The sequence below is a fragment of the Piliocolobus tephrosceles genome, chromosome 14 (assembly GCF_002776525.5).
Source record: "Piliocolobus tephrosceles isolate RC106 chromosome 14, ASM277652v3, whole genome shotgun sequence".
NCBI classification, from domain to species: Eukaryota; Metazoa; Chordata; class Mammalia; order Primates; family Cercopithecidae; genus Piliocolobus; species Piliocolobus tephrosceles.
Genome location: NC_045447.1, coordinates 102,064,987 through 102,085,364, shown reverse-complemented (window position 1 = coordinate 102,085,364; position 20,378 = coordinate 102,064,987). Strand labels below are relative to the sequence as shown.

The 20,378-nt window shown below is 42.9% G+C and overlaps 1 protein-coding gene across 4 annotated transcripts in view; it reads left to right on the top strand.

Moving 5' to 3' along the window:
* Positions 1–20,378, top strand: part of SPTLC1 (serine palmitoyltransferase long chain base subunit 1) — a 116,356-nt gene that overhangs the window by 79,547 nt on the left and 16,431 nt on the right. For 3 of the 4 annotated variants that reach the window (XR_003307109.1, XR_003307108.1, XR_003307107.1), the window contains exons 15-16: positions 14,085–14,198; positions 20,237–20,352. The gene's annotated coding sequence lies outside the window, so the exon portion shown is untranslated. The remainder of the gene's footprint in view (positions 1–14,084; positions 14,199–20,236; positions 20,353–20,378) is intronic. The other variant, XR_003307110.1, reaches the window with a different exon arrangement.

Below are 20,378 nucleotides of genomic sequence, written 5' to 3'. Positions count from 1 at the left end.
TTCTTCCCTGGAGTCCTCAAGGGAGCATCTCTTTCTGATGCCGTGATTTCAGACTCTGGCCTCCAGAACAGTGAGAAAATAAAGTCCTGTAGTTGTAAGCCACCAGTTGGCACTAATTTGTTACAGAGGCCATGGGAAACTAATACAGAATCTGTTTGAAAATGAAAAACTTAGACCTAGTTTGTGTATATAAATTCATTCAAATTGCCTATAGACATCAGTGTAAGAACTAAAACTACAAAACTTGTAGGAGAAAATCTTTTAAATCTTGAGTTAAGCAAAAAGTGGTTATATATAAAACACCAAAAGCATGAGATAGAAAAAAATTGATACACTGGATTGCATTGAAATTAAAAACTTTTGATCTCCGAAACCCCCATGAAGGAAATGAAAACAAGCCAGAGACTGTGAAAAAATGTTTGCAAATTATATACTTATAAAGGATGTATATCCAACTATATAAAGAACACTTACAACTCAGTCATAAGAAATTTAAAAACCCAATTTACAAATGGGTGAAAGAGTTGGTATTTCAACATGAGAGCCATAGAAATGATAATAAGCACATGAAAGAGTCATTAACACTATTAGGCATCAGAAAAAATGCAAGTTAAAACTATGAAGCAACATCATTACACACTCACTAGAATAGTCAAAAAGAAGATACCAAATATTGGCAAGATATGGAAAAAGAGAAACTTGATATATGGCTGGTAGAAATGTAAAATGGTGCGATCACTTTGGAAAACAATGTGACAGTTTCTTTAAAAAGTTTACAAATGTGTCGTGCGCTATAGTCTAAATGTTTGTGTTCCCCTGAAATTTGTATGTTGAAACCCATTCCTCAATATAATACTATTAAAGGGCAAGGCCTTTGGGAAGTGATTAGATCATGAGGGTGGAGCCCTCATGAATGGAATTAAAGTCCTTAAAAAGTCCAAGGAAGTCCAGTGGCCCCTTCCACTATATGAGGACAGAGTGACAAGGCATAGTCTGTGAGAAAGCAAGACCTCATCAGACCCCAAACCTGCTGGCACCTTGATCTTCGACTTTCCAGCCTTCAAAACGGTGAGAAATAAAGATCTTGTTTATAAGCCACCCAGTCTACAGTATTTGTTATAGCAGCCCATCCAGACTAAGACAATATGGCCTAGCAATTCCGCTTCCAAGAGAAATAAAAACATATGTTTATGCAAAAACTTGTAAACAAATGCTAATAGCAGCATTATTTATGATGGTGAAAAACTGGAATCTGTCCAAATGCCTACAGTATTAGCCTGTTCTCACACTGCTATGAAGAAATACCTGAGACTGGGTAATTTATAAAGAAAACAGGTTTAGTTGACTCATACTTCAACATGGCTTGGGAGACCTCAGGAAACTTACAATCATGGTAGAAGGGGAAGCAAACATGTCCTTCTTCACGTGGCGGCAGGAAGGAGAAGTGCCAAGCAAAGGGGAAAACGTCCCTTGTAAAATCATCAGATCTCATGAGAATTCACTCATTATCATGAGAACAGCAGCATGATTCAAATACCTCCCACTGGGTCCCTCCTACAACACATGGGGATTAGAGGAACTACATGATGAGGTTTGGGTCGGGACACAACCAAACCACATCACCTACCAACTTGTGAATGAATAAACAGTGTGGTATGTCCACACAATGGAATACAATTCAGCAAAAAAAGAAATGAACTATGGACAAAATGTTTCAGCATGGATGAATCTCAAAAACATTCTAACTGAAAGAAACCAGATGCAATAGACCAGACCACATAGTGTATGCTTCTATATATATTCAATGTCCAGAAAAAACAAATTGAGGCCGACCGCAGTGACTCATGCCTGTAATCCCAGCACTTTGGGAGGCCAAGGTGGGTGGATCACCTGAGGTTGGGAGTTCGAGACCAGCCTGACCAACATGAAGAAAACCCCGTCTCTACTAAAACACAAAATCAGCCATGCGTGGTGGCACATGCCTGTAATCCCAGCTACTTGTGAGGCTGAGGCAAGAGAATCACTTAAACCCGGGAGGTAGAGGTTGTAGTGAGCCAAGATCGCACCATTGCACTCCAGCCTGTGCAACAAGAGCAAAACTCCGTCTCAAAAAAAAAAAAAAAAAACAAATTGAGAGAGACAGAAGATAGATTTTGTAGTTGGCCACAGCTAGCAGTGCAAATGGGATTGACTGAAAACCAGCTGGAGGGATCTTTCTGGGGTAATGGAGGTGTTGTAAAAATGATCACGGTGATGGCTGTGCAACTCTGTGAATATACTGAAATCTATTGAGTCAAGTGCAAGCCCCAGCATAGGCCAATAAACAGAGGCATTAATGAATCGACTTTCTGTCATTATAGCGAAGAGTTTCTTATCTGGACTGCCCATAACAAACATTTAGAAGTCTGTGATGTGGGACAAGTGGCATGTCTACGCACTGGGGCAGGATGCCACACGGAGAGAAAGGAGGCAGCATGAGGCAAATTTTACAACAGAGAGCTCTATCCCAGTCTGGTCCCAGCCACAAGTCCGAGGACACGATTTTCACTGAACACGTCCTCACCTACAAAATAGGGGGTTGCACTGGAGAACTGTAGTTTTCAGAACTATCGAGGCCTCCTCTTCTCATAGTATTTTCCCCAGGCCAGATTGGGAAACTCTACTTGGCTCCAGACACACCTCAGTCACTGAGAAATTACTACACATACTTTCCTCTAGAAAAGTTCGAAATCCCTTTTGTTCTTGTTCACACTAACCAGTTAGTTTTTGTTTTTAGAGATAGCTAATGCCGTTACCCAGGCTGAAGTGCATAGTGCAGTCATAGCTCACCGCAGCCTCAAACTCCCAATCCTCCCACTTCAGCCTCCCGAGTAGGCATGCACCACCACATCTGGGTAACATTTAAAATTTTTTAGAGAGACGGGGTCTTAGTATGTTGCCTAGGCTGGTCTTGAACTCCTAGCCTCAGGTGATTCTCCTGCCTGGGCCTCCCAAAGCACTGGGATTACAGGTGTGAGCCGTGGTGCCAGTGTTCTTTTTGACCAAAGTGTGCAAACCAAAAGTGTGCAACATTCAACTGTTGCATTCCATTCCTGGAACTCTTGTTACTTATCGTTGGAGTGTCTCTGTCCCCCCAAATTTAATATTACCCCTTCCCTAATTAATGGCTTTGAAGCGATTTCTTTGCAGCTGCGTTTCCTGCTGTTCATCTTCTAGCACAGCGGTCCCCAACCTTTTTGGCCCGGGGGTGGGGGATGCAGGGAGTTGAGGGTGTTCCACCCCAGGTCACCAAGCATTAGATTCTCATAAGGAACGCGCAGAGCCCTCACATGCATAGTTCAGAATAGAGTTCGTGCTCCTGTGAGAATCTGATGCCCCTACTGATGTAACAGGAGGCTTAGCTCAGGTGGTAATGCTGGGTGGCCGTCACTCACCTCCTGCTCTGCGGCCTGGATCCTAGCAGGCCAGGGACTGGCAGCAAGCGGTCCCCAGCCTGGGGGTTGGATAACCCTGCTTTAGAGAAAGGAATGTTTCTGTCCTTACTAACTCACGTGCACAGTTTTAGAATCAGTTTTCTGGATGCTACACTGAGAAATCCAGCTATCCTGGCAGTCAATTCCTCGTCGACCTCTGCACCTCCCACCCTGCTAAAGAAAGTTAACAAGTCAAAGAGAATTCTGTTCAAATCACTAATAGCATCCCAGCATGGAGACCCGGCCTCCAGAAGTGAGAGTCGGGAGGCTGGTGTTGTCTGGGGGCTTTCCCAACCCTTCCAGTTGACAAAGAGTCCTATCTGCAGCTTAGCTTTTCCTCAGCCCGCAAGCTCACTGAGTGTGAGGCTGCCCTCCACACACACACAAGCCTGGGGGCCCTCCCCAGGAAGAATCCCCTGCCCCCTGCTCGGTGCAGGGCCCCATGGAAGAGTCCTGGAAAGGTTTCTGAGTGGACACTGGGTTGGAACATGACTGAGCAGCAGTGTGCGTCTCAGCCTCCCATTTCCACTGCCTCCAGATCTTTGGAAGATACAGTCTTAATGGCTGTCACATTGACCTTTTCAAAACTCTTGATGTATTTTGTTCAAGTGAAGGTAAAACCCTTGTTTTGCCCTGGTGTGGATGCCCACAATCTCTGCCTGGAGCTGAGCGCGGCCAGGGGTCGGTAACTGTGCGCTGTCCCTTGTTCCTCGTCTGTTTCTCCTCACCTTGTGCCTGTGTGGTCCTCCTGGCTCAGCGTGTGTGTTTCATCTAACTCTCACTTAGCACGGGCCTGGGAGCTCCTTATTTGTTGTCCCTAGAGACAAGAAGCCTTGCTACTCTGTTGTGTCTGTTGTTTACATTACACAAGTGGTACACATTCATATTAAACATCCAAACAGTAAGGAGGCCTGAAGAATAAAACTTGAAAATCCTATTTCCACCCAATTTTACTCCCTTCTCCAGAGGTAACTGTTTTAACAGTTTGTTGGCTATCCTCCAAGAATGGTTTCTAAACATTTACATATATACCTGTATTCACATTGCTTTTTACAAAACATAAACAGAGCAACTTCGTTGTTCTGATTTAACGTAGCAATATTTCCATACCATTACTTCATTCACTATGTCATCCAGGCTGGAATGCAGTGGCTCGATAGCTCACTGCAATCTCCACCTCCCGGGTTCAAGTGATTCTCCTGCCTCAGCCTCCTGAGTAGCTTGGATTACAGGTGTGTGCCACCATGCCCAGCTCATTTTCATATTTTTAGTAGAGATAGGGTTTCACTATGTTGGTCAGGCTGGTCTCGAACTCCTGACCTCGTGATCCACCTGCCTCGGCCTCCCAAAGTGTGGGGATTACAGGCGTGAGCCACCATGCCCAGCCCATTCCTTTTTATTTTTGCATAGTATTCTGTAGTTCGGATGTAGTACAATTTATTTGACCCATTTTCTTTTCGTAGACATTTAAGTTTCTTTTTTTACCCTATTACAAACAATGCTGAAATGAACATCCTTGATCCTGTAATGTTACATAGATCTGCAAGTGTTTCTGGGGTATGGATTCTTAGAATTGGAACGGCTGACTCAAAGGGCTTCCAAAGCCTTTGATAGATACCAACTTTTTTTTTTTCAGAAGGAGTTTCTCTCTTGTTGCCCAACATGGTGAAACCCCGTCTCTACTAAAAACACAAAAATTAGCTGGGCATGGTGGTGTGTGCCTGTAGTCCCAGCAACTCAGGAGGCTGAGGCAGGAGAATCACTTGAACCCGGGAGACGGAGGTTGCAGTGAGCTGAGATGGCGCCACTGCACCCCAGCCTGGTGACAGAGTGAGACTCCATCTCAAAAAAAAAAAACAGAAAAAAAAGAAATGTACTACAGTGACGCTGCATGTCTAATAAAATGAAAGGGTGGAAATATAGGTAAAAGCCAGTAAAGAAATGAAAGTGTTCTCCCCCAGCCATCTGCCATGCACCACTGCTGCAGAAGGCTCTGCAGGGGCAGGAGACACGCTGCTCTCAAACCCCCAGAAGTCACGGGAAGCAACCTGTGACCCCGGGGAGAACACCTCCTCAGATGACGAATGAACTTCTGCTTAGAATGTCTGACAAATTCTCCAGTGTACAGAGCCTAGACCCAGGATAGCCTTTCCCTCCTGCTCCTCTTGGTGCCTTCAGGCCACTGGAAATCACACCGGAAAATGACATTCCTAGACTAAAGGCTTGCAATGTGCCCTATGCCATTCCAAGCACTCCTTATGTGTTAACTCACTTAATCTTCCCAAAAATCCTGTGAGACGGATGCTACTGACATCTACATTTTATGGCTGAGGACATTGAGGCACAGAAAGGTGAGGGGACTCACCCATGGCCACACACCTGTAAGAGGTGGACTCTGGATACAGTCCAGGCAGTTTGGCTGCAGTGTTTGTGCTCCTGACCAAGAAATCACATGGCTTTCTTAAACAAGATCCCATTTTCTTGGTGCTCTTTCTGTTTGAGTGTGTATGTATGTTAGATGTCTGTGTTAGATACATATACCCAAAGTAATATGTCTGGAGTAATGTTCAGCTGATGTTAATAGTAATTATTTCTAGATGCTGGAATGTTGAGAAATGCTAGATTCTTCTTCTTTTTTTTTTTTTTTTTTTTTTTTAAAGACGGAGCCTCGCTCTGTCGCCCAGACTGGAGTGCAGTGGCGCCATCTCAGCTCACTGCCAGCTCCACCTCCCGGATTCACACCATTCTCCTGCCTCAGCCTCCCAAGTAACTGGGACTACAGGCGCCCACCACCACGCCCGGCTAATTTTGTTGTTGTTGTTGTATTTTTAGTAGAGACGGGGTTTCACCATGTTAGCCAGGATGGTCTCGATCTCCTGACCTCATGATCTGCCCGCCTTGGCCTCCCAAAATGCTGGGATTACAGGTGTGAGCCACTGCGCCCAGCCGAGAAATGCTGGATTCTTTATAATTTTCTGGTGTTACTTGAAAATTCAATAATATACTTATTTTATTTTTAGAAAAAAAATGAATCTGTATTAGGAAAGGAAAATACGTGGAAGTACTATAAAGTACTTTAGAAATTAAATATTTATTATATTTTTGTGTGTTCTTCTTCATTTTTGTATTCCCTAACTGCTACATTCACAATCTATTTTTTTATTTAATGCATTTTTATATTCTTGTAACCTTCTAAAAATGTTTTTTAGAGTAGAATGGGATATATTTAATTGCTGTATAAGATTTCTTTATTTATACCTGTGTTTTATTTGTCAAATATCTATCTTTACCTATTTGACTCCTATTTTGTGAATAATACGTTGCCATCATTTTGGGAATTATATTTTTAATTTTTGATTTTTATGCAACTTGCTAAGTATAAATATTATTGTCTGGGTGACTCTTAAGTGAGATATTTCCTTTAATTTTTTGAAAGATGTAGATGAAGCTATTTGACCTTTATTCCTTTTTCTTTTAACATAAAAACCCAGCAAACTAATACACGCATAAGGCTTAAAAATCAAATTGAATTGGAAGATTTCCACCATAAGTGTCCCCACCTTCAGCCACACTCTCAAGAGGGAACCACTTAAACCATGTTCTCTTTAATTCTACTGAAGAACCAAACATTTGCCTAAATAATGTGATGCCCTCATTTTCTGATTTATCAACTTTCAGCAGTAATCAGGATTTCCTATTTTGTAACTATTTTATATATCTTCTTTCCCCATTTTGCTATCCAAATTACTGCCTTTTGTGTGTTCATTCTTATAAGACTTCCTAGTTTATGCTGGGTTGGGTAGTATCCCCTCACAGGTTTTAGGCAATTGCACTGTCAGATATTCGTCATTTATTTATTACCTATCTCTTTGAACAGAAGCCCAAATTTTGTCAATTTTATGAGCATAGAGTTGTTTATAGTATTTACTTGTTATTTTAATGGCTGCAGGATATGTTGATATACTTTCCTTTTGACATTGGAAATTATTTATGTCTTCTTTTTTATCTTTGTCAGTATTACTAGAGATTTATCAATTTTATTCATTTTTTTGACAAATGAGGTTTTTTGCTTTATTAATTTTCTCTTCATGTATTCAATTTTATTGATTTCTGTTATATTATTTTGTTCCTTCTGCTTGCTTTGGTTTATTTCATTTGTTTCTCTTCTTTTTCCAGTCTCTTGAGCTAGAACTTAGCTTATCAATTTATATATTTTCTCTTTTCTAATGTAAGCATTTAAGTGCTACGATTATCGCTCTCAACATTGCTTTAGCTGAAACCCACAAATTTGATAAGCTGTGTTTTAAATTTCATTTACGTCCATTTTGTTTTTATTTTTCAATATCCTTTGAGACTTCTTTGACCCATAGATTACTTAGAAGTGTATTATTTAATTTCCAGGTGTTTGGAGATTTTTTTCTGTTGTCTTTAAGTTATTGATTTCCAGTTGAATTCAGTTATGGTTAGAGAATATACTCGGCATGATTTCAGTCTTTTTAAATTGGTTACGGTTTATCATATGACCTAGGATAGAGCCTTTATAATGAATGTTCCATGAGCACTTGAATGGAATATGTATTCTGCTGTTGTTTGATGGAGTAGTCTATAAATGTCAGTTAATGGTGCTGTATTCTTCCATATCCTTGCTAATTTTATCTCTAGTAGTGCTATCAATTGCTTCAAATTGAGTTTTGAATTCCCCAACTATAATTCTGAATTTATTTCTCTTTTCATCTCTATTGGATTTTACTCCATGTATTTTGAAACACTATTGTGTGCTGCATACACAATTAGGATTGCTATATCTTGGAGGATTAATTCTCAATTATTATGTAATGCTCTTTTTGTTTCTAATAATGTCATTTGCTCTGAAGTGTACTTTATGTGACATTAATATAGTCACTCCTGCTTTTTTCTCATTTATGTTTGCATGGTATATGTTTCTCCATTTTTTGTTTCCTACCTGTGTTGTTATTTTTTACATCTTTGGTTCATAGACATATAATTAAGTCCTGTGGCATCCAATGTGACAATCTTTGAATTGGTATATTTATACCATTTATATTTAAATTAATCATTTATATGCTAAGGCTTAAGTCTGCCATTTTATTATTTGTTTTCTGTTTGTCTACTTTGTTTCTTATTCCTCTGGTATTTTCGCCTTACTTTCTTGTGAGTTACTTAAACATTCATTGGGATTAGATTCCTTTTTATTTGTAATACATCTTTTTTTTTTTTTTTTTTTTTGAGACGGAGTCTCGCTCTGTCACCCAGGCTGGAGTGCAATGGTACGATCTCAGCTCATTGCGGGTTCACGCCATTCTCCTGCCTCAGCCTCCTGAGTAGCTGGGACTACAGGTGCCCACCACCACGCCTAGCTAATTTTTTGTAGTTTGTTTAGTAGAGATGGGGTTTCACCATGTTAGCCAGGATGGTCTCGCTCTCCTGACCTCGTGATCTGCCCACCTCAGCCTCCCAAAGTGCTGGGATTATAGGTGTGAGCCATTGCACCTGGCCTATTTATATTTCTTAGTGTACTACTTTGTACAATTTTGTTAGTGATTGCTCTAGGCATTACCACATATATATGTAATTTACTGTAGCCTGCCCATGTCACTGTTTTACCCCTTTGAGTGAAGTTAAGAATCCTTGCTTCTATATAGATCTCCTTACCTTTCCAACATTTTAAATATAATTGTATGAAGTGTTTATGTACATCAAATACCATACTGAATAGTGTTATAATTGTGGCTTCAAACACAAAGTACGGTTAAAGAAACTCCACAAGTGAAGAGTAGTCTGTTATGCTTACCTTTCTATTTACCTATTCCATTATTCTTTCCTTTCTGAAGGTACAATCATTCATCTATTGCCTTTGTCTGTCTTAGTCTGCTAGTGCTACTATAACAAAATACCATAGGCCAAATGTCTTAAACAACAGAAATTTATTTCTCACAGTTCTAGAAGCTGGAAGTCCAAGATGTTGGCAGGTTTGATTTCTTCTGGGGCCTCTGTCCTTGGCTTGCCGATGACCATCTTCTTGCTGTGTCCTTACATGGCCTTTGCTCTGTATATACACAGCTGGTGTGCCTGCCTCTTTTTGTAGGGACACCAGTCCTAGTGGATTAGGGACCCACACTTATGACCTCATTTAACCTTAATTACCTCTTTAAGGGCCTTCTTTACAAGTACAGTCACATTGGAGGTTAGGACTTCAGTATATAAAGGTGAGGGTGGAGGGGACACAATTTAGTACCCAACATTTTCTTTATGTTTGGGGACCATCCTTTAGCAAAAGGCTAAATCTACTAGCAACAAATTCTTAGTTTTTTTCCATCTAAAAATGTCTTACTTCCTCTTCACTGTTGAAAGATGGCTTGTTAGATATAGTATTCATTGTTGATAGTTGGGATTTTTGTTTGGCTGATTTTTGCTTTTTTTTTTTTTTTTCCATCACTTGAAAAATATGGCCTTAATAGTTTCAGATGAGAAATCAACTGTCATTCAAGTTGGTCTTCCGCTCTAGGTAACGCATCATTTATCTCTAGCTGTCTAGCTGTTGGGTTTTTTGGGGTTTTTTTTGTTGTTGTTTGTTTTTTGTTTTTTGTTTTTTTTTGAGACGGAGTCTTGTTCTGTTGCCCAGGCTGGAGTGCAGTGGTGCAATCTCGGCTCACTGCAAGCTCCGCCTCCCGGGTTCACGCCATTCTCCTGCCTCAGCCTCCCGAGTAGCTGGGACTACAGGTGCCCACCACCATGCCCGGCTAATTTTTTTTTTTTGTATTTTTAGTAGAGATGGGGTTTCACTGTGTTAGCCAGATTGTCTCAGTCTCCTGACCTCATGATCTGCCCACCTCAGCCTCCCAAAGTGCTGGGATTGCAGGCGTGAGCCACCGTGCCCAGCCTATCTCTAGCTGTTTTAAAAAACTTTTTGTCTTCAGTTTTTCAGAAGTTTATGATGTGTCTCTGTGTGGATTTCTTGGGGTTTATGCCATTTCATTTTGCTGAACTTCTTGATTCTGTAGTTTTATGCCTCTTTCCAAAGTTGGGAAGTTGTCAGTCATTAGTTTTTTGAGTTCTTCTGAGCCCCAGTCCCACCTTATTCTCTTTTCCTTCTGGAACTCTGATGATATGAGTGTTAGATGCTTTAGAGAGTTGGATATCTGTCTCACAGATCCCTGTGGCTGTGTTCACTTTTTTCAGCCTATTTTTCCTCTATTTTCCAGATTGAATACATTCTGTTGATCTGTTTTCAAGTTTCCCTGTCATTTCTACTCTAGTATTGAGTGTATCCAATGAATTTTTTATTTCAATTGTATTTTTCAGTTCTAAAATTTCCATATGGTTCTTTTTTTATAACTTCTATTTCTTTCTGAGGTTTTAAATTTTTTGTTTCAAGAGAATCACAGTTGCTCGTTGAAGCATTCTTATTGCAAAAGTTTTAAAACCTTTTTAAATAATTGTCAAATAATTTCCATGTTATATTTATTTTAGTATTAGCATCAGTTGAGTTTTTATCATTAAAAGTGTGATTTTCCAGATTTTTGTATGATGAGTAAATTTTTATTGTATCCTGAGCACTTTGGTTGTTATGTTAGGAGGCTGCTGATACCACTTAAATCTTCTGTTTTAGCAGACAGTTACCGTTTTCCAGTTTAGTCTAGCTTCTGGCCCACTTTTGTGAGCTATAGTTCCAATGACAGCTGCTATGGTTTGAATTTGTTCCCTAAAAAGTGTGTGTTGAGAATTTAATCCCAAATGCAACAGTGTTGGGAGGTGGAGCCTAATGGAAGGCGTTTGGGTCATGAGGGCTCTCCCGTCATGAATGGATTAATGTCAATTATAAAAGGACTTGAGGCTGCAAGTTTAATCTCTTGCTTTCTCACACACATTCTCTTGCTCTTCCACCTTCTGACATGGGATGACATGCAAGAAAGCCCTCACCAGATGTGTCCCCTCAATCTTGGACTTCTGAGCCTCCACAACTGTGAGTCAAATAAATTTCTTTTCTTTATAAATTACTCAGTCTGAAGTATTCTGTTATATCAGCAGAAAATGTGCTAAACAACAGTTTAGTTTTCAGAGCCCTTGCAGTTCTATTCTGGTTTGTCTCATTCTTCTGACATTTTTGAAGTTCTCGCTTGATTCCTGCTGCGCCTCCTTTAAGGAGGGGAAGTTGCTTTCCTGGATCACCAGATGTTCCTAGGCCATCCTCTGCCGTGGGAGTTAAAAGGGGCTGAAGCCACTGGGCTTATATCTTCGTGTGCCATTTCATGTGCACTACATGTCCTTTGTGATATAGGGTAGGGAGATGCTGGGCTTTGGTAATGCTGCCCCTGTAGATGGATTAGCCCACTCACCAATTACCCAAGTGTGGAGTAAGGATTGGATCAACCCAGCAGGGTTTTGGAGGAAAATCAGGCCACCTGTTTGTGCCCAGTTGTGAAACAGGAGTTAGAGCTCCCCATTTGGTCTCTGTTGTGCTTTGCCTTTACCCAGTTCTTGAGCCAGACTTTTGTTTGTCTGTCTGATTGTTTGTCTATGCCTATTGGAGGTTTCAGGCCTCTCTGGCATCCAGTCTGGGGTCATATGGGAGATAAAAAGAAAAACCAGAGAACTCACCATGTTGTCATTTCTGAAGTTTTAAGGCCTCTAACCTATCTCCCTTCTTCTGTCAAGCACTCAGAATTCTTTTATCATTGTCTGTTGAATGATTTCCAGGGTATTTTGTTATTTTCAGAGGCATTAGAGGGTAAGAGGAGAAAAAGGTGAATTTATACTTTCTCTCTCTCTTTTTTTTTTTTTTTCAGATGGAGTCTCACTCTGTCGCCCAGGCTGGAGTGCAGTGGTGCAATCTTGGCTCACTGCAACCTCTGTCTCCCGGGTTTAAGCAATTCTCATTGCCTTAGTCTCCTGAGTAGCTGGGATTATAGGCATGTACCACTATGCCCTGCCAATTTTTTTTTGAGACAGAATCTTGCTGTCTTACCAGGCTGGAGTGCAGCGGCGTGATCTCGGCTCACTGCAACCTCCACCTCCTGGGTTTAAGCGATTCCCCTGCCTTAGCCTCCTGAGTAGCTGGGACTACAGGGGCACACCACCATGCCCGGATAATTTTTTGTATTTTGGTAGAGATCGAGTTTCACCATGTTGGCCAGGATGGTCTCGATCTCCTGATCTTCCCACCTCGACCTCCCAAAGTATTGGGATTACAGGCATGAGCCTCTGCGCCCAGCCTCAATTTTTGTATTTTTGGTAGAAACATGGTTTCATAATGTTGGCCAGGCTGATCTGGAACTCCTGACCACCATCTGCCTACCTCAGCCTCCCAAACTGCTGGGATTACAGGCATGAGCCACCACACCCAGCCATCTATACTTTCTTGTTCTTGAACTACAAGTGTCATTTACAACTTTACAAATAAAAATGGGAATGAGCCATTAAGTTCCACATTGCTGGGCCATGGTACAGAGTGGACATTGTATAATGATTTGTTGAATGAATGAATGAATGAATGAACAAAGTTTTCGTACTTCAATTTCAGTATACTTAAGCCATTTGTGAGACAGAGCCTCATACCTCTGAATTCTTGGGCAAGTATCTATCAGGGTTTAAGGCTGCATCTTTCAGAGAAAATATCACGTTGATTGCTAATCTGAAGTAAAGAGGTTACTATTTTCCAAAAGCTGATGATACTGCTGTCTGCTTATACCTGTCCATCCATCCATCCATTCATCCATCCATCCATACATACATACCTCCACCCACTCATCTATCCATCCTTTCATTCATCTATCCATCAGTCTGTCCATTGATCTGTTCATCCATCTGTCTGTCTGTCTGATATATCTATTTATTTATCTGATCACCCTGAGGTCTCCTTTTCTCTTCCAAAAAGAATATTTGCTATTCAGGGCCTGGCATAGTGGCTCACGCCTGTAATCCCAACACTTTGGGAGGCCGAGGCAGGCGAATCACGAGGTCAAGAGATCAACACCATCCTGGACAACATGGTGAAACCCCGTCTCTACCAAAAATAAAAAAATTAGCCAGGTGTGGTGGCGGGTGCCTGTAATCCCAGCTACTCAAGAGGCTGAGGCAGGAGAATCGCTTGAATCCGGGAGGTGGAGGTTACAGTGAGCCAAGATCACGCCACTGCACTCCAGCCTGGTGACAGAGCGAGACTCTGTCTCAAAAAAAAAAAAAAAGGATATTTGCTATTCAATATCCAGTTATACTGAGTACAGTAAGTGTTAGGACTGGAAACCACCCCCTTAGCTGGAATCTTTCTTCAGAAAAGATGCCAGCATTTAACATATCGAAATGACAAAATTTTTTAGATTTTACTTTTAATAGTGCTGGATCAACATGACAGAATGTAAGCATTTTTTAAAGACTTAAATGTCTAGATTTCTACTAAATTTCCTGCATCTCACATTCCCTTTTCCCTGTAAATATTATGATGATTCTCAGATGTGGCTTTTTAAGTGAAAGCATCTTAATGATGCAATAAATAACTCATACAGTAAGAGACCAACTGCATGGGGATGCGTTTCACATAGGATCACACCCGCTAGGTTTTGTTCCTTACATCTAAATTTTACTCCCCAACAGATACCCAACTTTTTGTATTCAAGAGATGAAATGCATAAGGAATTCATTAAGAAACCGGGCTTTGGTGGGACGGCTGTGATGTGACACGTTTGAAATACGATCCAGGTCATGGCGGTGAGTGACGCAGGCCTCTTTTTTTGGCACGAGCATCTGAACTTTATTATTTTAAATCAGGTTGTGGGGTGCTGGTGTCCGCTCCTCTGTGAAGCTGCTACTGTAGCAGACCTTATATCCTGAGGTTATTGGGGAAATTAATATGGGTTCGAAATATTTATAAATAAATTTTACATTTATTCTTGATTTTGTTGTTTTGTACCTCACTTCATAAATCTTTAGAATTCCCAGGTAACAACTTTTGATGGTTTATTTATAACGGTGGCCTTCATGCCACAGATAAATCTGTGTCATTTGATTACTTAATTTCTTCCCTCGGAAGCATAAGTAACACTGAATAGATTATTTATGAATATTTGTTAAATGAATGGAAAATTACTCCAAAATAACCTATCATTAAAAACATGTGAGTGGGCCGGGCACAGTGGCTCATGGAATCCCAGCACTTTGGGAGGCCCAGGTGGGTGGATCATTTGAGGTCAGGAGTTTGAAACCAGCCTGGGCAACATGGTGAAACCCGGTCTCTACTAAAAATACAGAAATTAGCTGGGCATGGTGGTGGGCACCTGTAATCTCAGCTACTCGGGAGGCTGAGGCAGGAGAATGGCGTGAACCCGGGAGGCGGAGCTTGCAGTGAGCCGAGATCTCGCCACTGCACTCCAGCCTGGGCAACAGAGCGAGACTCCGTTTCAAAAAAAAAAGAAGAAATCTGTGCCAGTTCTGTAGATCTAGGATGCAGATTCTCATTTATACATGGCTCAGGGGACCTAACTGGATCCTCCCCATTCTTCTCCCCAAGATTTATCGTAGAATTACTCAAGGTTGTAGAATATTTGTATCTGCTGTATTATATCTCAAAGCTCTCTAATAAGTTGTATCTCATTTTAAACCCCACAAAATCCACTTATAGGTGAGAAAGTAGAGACAGAAAAATGAATTAACTTGCCTGTGATCTCGCAGCCAGAACACAACCCAGACCCGCTCTTAACTCCTGTTCATTACCATACAGTACTTTTCTCTTTACCACAGCAATCCAAAATGGGCTAAAAATAGCCCTGGAAGATAAAATCTTGGACAAGCAATAATTTCTAAAGGGCTCTTGGATCTCCACTGACTTCTCACAACCCCTTTGTTCCCCTAAGCTGTAAGATTCTCTGTGTTCCACCTTCTACTTTTTTTTTTTTTTTTAACAGTCCAGAGGTTTTTTTTAAAACACCTATTATGCCATGAATTCACAAGGAATAGGTACCAGTAGCTCAGGCTGCTTCGCACTGGTTCTCACAAAGTGTGCTTCTCTGGGTGGAAAAGGCTGGTGCTTCAGATGAACCCAGGTACCTTTCTCTTTGGCTTCTTTCTTTTTCTGATTGTTTTCCTCACGTGTTTCAGGAAGCTATCTCAGCTCTTAGAGTGCTTAATGTACTTAGTACACACGTTCTTAATGTACTTAATACACACATTAATTCTCTTGGCAAGAATCTTGCCCTTAACTTGTTTACAACAGTGCCAACAGCATGCTGGGTAACACTGTAGACTCTTCCAGTTTTGCCATGGTAACACTCGTGGGCCATTCCTTTTTGAACAGTACCCATTCCCTTGATGTCTACAATATCACCTTTCTTATAGATTCGCATATACGTGACAAAAGGAACAACTCCATGTTTTCCAAAAGGCCTAGAGAACATATATCGGGTGCCCCTCCCTTTTCCCTTTGTGTTCGTCATTTTGGCCAAATACTGGAAGATGGTAGTTCCAGCCGAAAAGTCTACCTTCTACTTTTAAATGTAAAGTTTTTTCCCCTTCCAATTACAGTGTCTGCTTTTTTCTCTTTTATGTCAAAAATGACTCTTAAACAAGAAAGTGAGAGAAACTGATTTATTTCTTAGAGAGTGGGTGTGTATTATAGTCTTGAGTACTTTGTTGATGAATATTCTTTTGTTGTTGTTGTTGTTGTTGTTTTTGAGATAGAGTCTCGTTCTGTCGCTAGGTTGGAGTGCGGTGGCAGGGTCTCGGCTCACTGCAACCTCCACCTCCCAAGCAATTCTCCTGCCTCAGCCTCCCAGAGTAGCTGGGACTACAGGTGCATGCCACCACGCCCAGCTAAGTTTTGTATTTTTAGTAGAGACGGGGTTTCACCATGTTGACCAGAATGGTCTCAATCTCCTGACCTCGTGATCCGCCCTCCTCGACCTCCCAACTTTTGTTGTTTTTGAATTGCTTTTTATCTGATTTCTTTCCAGGCAGAGCAGACTCTTCAATGTTAAGAACATAGGACTTTCCGGCCGGGCGCTGTGGCTCAGGCCTGTAATCCCGGCACTTTGGGAGGCCGAGGCGGGTGGATCACCTGAGGTTAGGAGTTCGAGATCAGCCAATCAGCCTGGCCAACATGGCAAAACTCCGTCTCTACTAAAAATACTAAAAATTAGCCAGTGGATGCCTGTAATCCCAGCTCCTAGGGAGGCTGAGGCAGGAGAACCCCTTGAACCCAGGAGGTGGAGGTTGCAGTGAGCCAAGATCGTGCCATTGCACCCCAGCCTGGGCAACAGAGCCAGACTCTTTGTCTCAAAAAGAAAAGAAAAGAAAAGAGCATAGGGCTTTCCACCGGGTGCAGTGGCTCATGCCTGTAATCCTAGCACTTTAGGAGGCCAAGGTGGATTACTTGAGGCCAGGAGTTCAAGACCAGCCATGGCCAACATGGTGAAACCCCGTCTCTACTAAAATACAAAAGAAAAAAACAAACAAAAAAAAACTGGGCGCGGTGGCCACGCCTATAATCCCAGCAGCTTGGGAAGCTGACGCTTGGGAGGCTGGGGCGCCAAGAATCACTTGAACCCGGGAAGCGGAGGCTATGGTGAGCCGAGACTGCGCCACTGCACTCCAGTCGGCGACAGAGCGAGATTCTGTCTCAAAAAATAAAAAAGAAGCTAGCGCTTCGGAGTCAAGAAGATGGAATTGGGAATTGGAATTTCAGTAATGGTCTCTCAGTTTCTTAGCCATGTGACCTCAGGGAGCTCTCTGAGCCTGTTTCCTCGTCTGCGAAATAAGGTACTACAATCGGCTGTACGGCCTCACGCAGCAAGAGCAGGGGCGACATTTAGGGCAGTCATTAACGCCCTGGCAGGAGCGCAGATGGTTCGAGCCCAGGGCCCGGCAAAGAGGGCGTCTCGTACGTAGCACACTGAGGTCTGAGAGTGCGCGTCCCCGCATCTCATTGAATCTCTACTACGACGTGTGTGGGTTCCAGCTCCCTCAGAAGCAGACCCTGAGAGAAGGACTGAAGTGCAAGCAGCTGTGTGGGAGCTGATACCAGGAAGCGCCTGTAGGGGACGGGAAAGGAGCCGCCCAAGGCCCTGCAGGGACTTCACTGAGAAATAAGTGACTGAGGCTTCCGCTGTGGACAACCCGGCGCAAGCCTGTTGGGACCTTCACATCGACTGGGCGGTGGGAAGGAAGCCTGGCTGGGGACCCACGGCTCCTGCCCTGGTTGAGGGAGGGCCGCGCCCCTCGCCAGGCTCCTGCAGCCCAAGGTAGAACTGCCTGCGCCCCCGGGTGCTGCGCCCAGTAATGAGTAGGGGCCCAGTTCCCTGCCGGGCTGTGCGGCCTCTCCCTGGTCTCTCTCTACACAGTGGCAGACCTACCCGGGCTGCTCCAGTAGACAGCAGGCTCGCCTCCATCAGGCACCCATGCGGCCGCCCAGAAAGGCTGAGGGAGGCGGGCCCGACGGGAGCTGACAGCCGAGGGTGGCCTGCTGCCAGCTAGGACAACAGGGTCTGCCCGGGAGCGGTCTATGCACCGCGTCTGTGTCCAGCACATTGGCTCTCTTCCAGAACTCTGACAGGCGGGGTCTCACTGCCTGGTGCCACTCCTCTGAGAACCATTCCTGGAGAAAAGACCCCTAGGTGTGATCTGTGGAGCGGAGACTTGGCTTCCTGCCAAGCACGCTCTGGTGAGACCCCCCAAGCCTCAGGCTTCCTCCACACACACGCAGCACAACCAGCGTCCTAGCGCCTTAGTCGTCAATAGGAGCAGATAGACAAAGATTACCAGGGCGGGAGGGGCAGACACAGCAGAACAAACAGAACAGAGACAATTCAGGTAGCCAAGTATTCACACATCCTCCTGTGGTTAGATACCATCGGAACTGGAAGATAAAATCTGCACTCATGAATCGAGAATAATCAGGGACAGAGCTCTTGGAAATAGCCTAGTATGTATGTATGTATGTATTTTGAGACGGAGTCTAGCTCTGTTGCCCAGGCCGGAGTGCAGTGGCGCGATCTGGGCTCACTGCAACCTCCACCTGGGTTCAAGTGATTCTCCTGCATTCATCTCCTGAGTAGCTGGGATTACAGGCATGCACCACCACACCCGGCTAATTTTTGTATTTTTAGTGGAGATGGGGTTTCACCATGTTGGCCAGGCTAGTCTCTAACTCCTGACCTCAGATGATCTGCCTGCCTCGACCTCCCTAAGTGCTGGAATTACAGGCGTAAGCCAGTGTGCCCAGCTGTTTTTTTTAAAACAAATTAAGTAGGTAGGTGGGAGACAAAATTAAGGAAATATCAGGGTAAGAGGGATAGAGAGATGGAAACTAGAAGAGAAAATATAAGAAATGTAGAGACTCATTCTCAGCAGTGCAATATCTAAAAAATTGGAGCTATTTGGGAGACTGAGATACAAGAATCTCTTGAACCCGGGAGGCGGAGGTTGCAATGAGCCAAGACTCCACCACTGCACTCCAGCTTGGGTGGCAGAGTGAAACTGTGTCTCAAAAAAAAAAAAAAAAAGCGCGATTATCAAGCAATTCCCCTGCCTCAGACTCCTAAGTAGCTGGGACTACAGGTGCCTGCCACCATGCCCGGCTAATTTTTGTATTATTAGTAGAGGTGGGGTTTCACCATGTTGGCCAGAATGGTCTCGATGTATTGATCTTGTGATCCGCCCACCTCGGATTACAGGCGTAAGCCACCATGCCCGCCCTTTTATTTATTTATTTATTTATTTATTTATTTATTTATTTATTTATTTATTTATTTATTTTTGAGACGTTGTTTCGCTCTTGTTGCCTAGGCTGGAATGCAATGGCGTGATCTCAACTCACTGCAAACTCCGTCTCCCAGATTCAAGCGATTCTCCTGCCTCAGCCTGCAGAGTAGCTGGGATTACAGGCATGCACCACCACGCCCGGCTTTTTTTTTTTGTATGTTTAGTAGAGACAGGGTTTCTCCATGTTGGTCAGTCTGGTCTCAAACTCCCGATCTCAGGTGATTTGACTGCCTCAGCCTCCCAAAGTGCTGGGATTATAGGCATGAGCCACCGTGCCCGGCTAAAAGTCAGTTTTTAATAAGAACAAACCCAGTCTATACTTGTCTATATCAAATAGTCTAAAAATTTGGACTATTTTGTGACAAACATAAGCAAGTCTCAAGGTTACAAGATAACAGTTCTTGAAACTATTAACACAAGACTAGCCCTTACACTTCTTAACAAAAAGATGTAGCCAGAAGCTGATTTTATGATGATAAGGTACAGAATAACTGTAGATTTAACAGATTTGTTACTAAACTGTTTCTTATCTATCTAAACAATATCTAATGTCTAGCTCAAGGTTGTTCTTTTTAAAAGTGTCTGTTTTAACAGATTCTTATTCTATCAAGGTTTTTCATCAAATGCCTCCACTTCAGCTAGATTTTCTAGCCAAGTCTGTCTGCAAGGAAATGAGGCTTAATTCCACCCAAAACACCAGAGAGAACTGATAATCCTAAACTTCCAGAGGGGGGAGCAAAAACTTCCTCTACTGCAACAGACACTGCAGGTAGTCTGCCAAACAGCCATCTTTCCTTTCCTGCCTGTTAACAGAAGCCAGGTTTGGAGGCCTGTAGCGCGGCCCTCCGGAGGGAAGAATCATGATTGCACCAGGCACAGGGGGCCCCTTGGCCAGCTATTGAACTGTGCGGTATGGCACAGTCCTGACCAAGCAAATTCAGGGAGATGTTTGCTGGGAATGGTGTAATTTTATTGCTTCCCTCCTTGTGACTCAGGCTGTGTGATGTTTGGAGCTGGCACCGTCATCTTATCTCCTTGAAGTGTGACATCAGCAACATGCTGAGGATGGAGGAGCAGAGAGCTGAAAGGAGCCTGGGCCCTGGTGAGCATGGTGAGGTGCCAGTTCAGCCTTGGGAT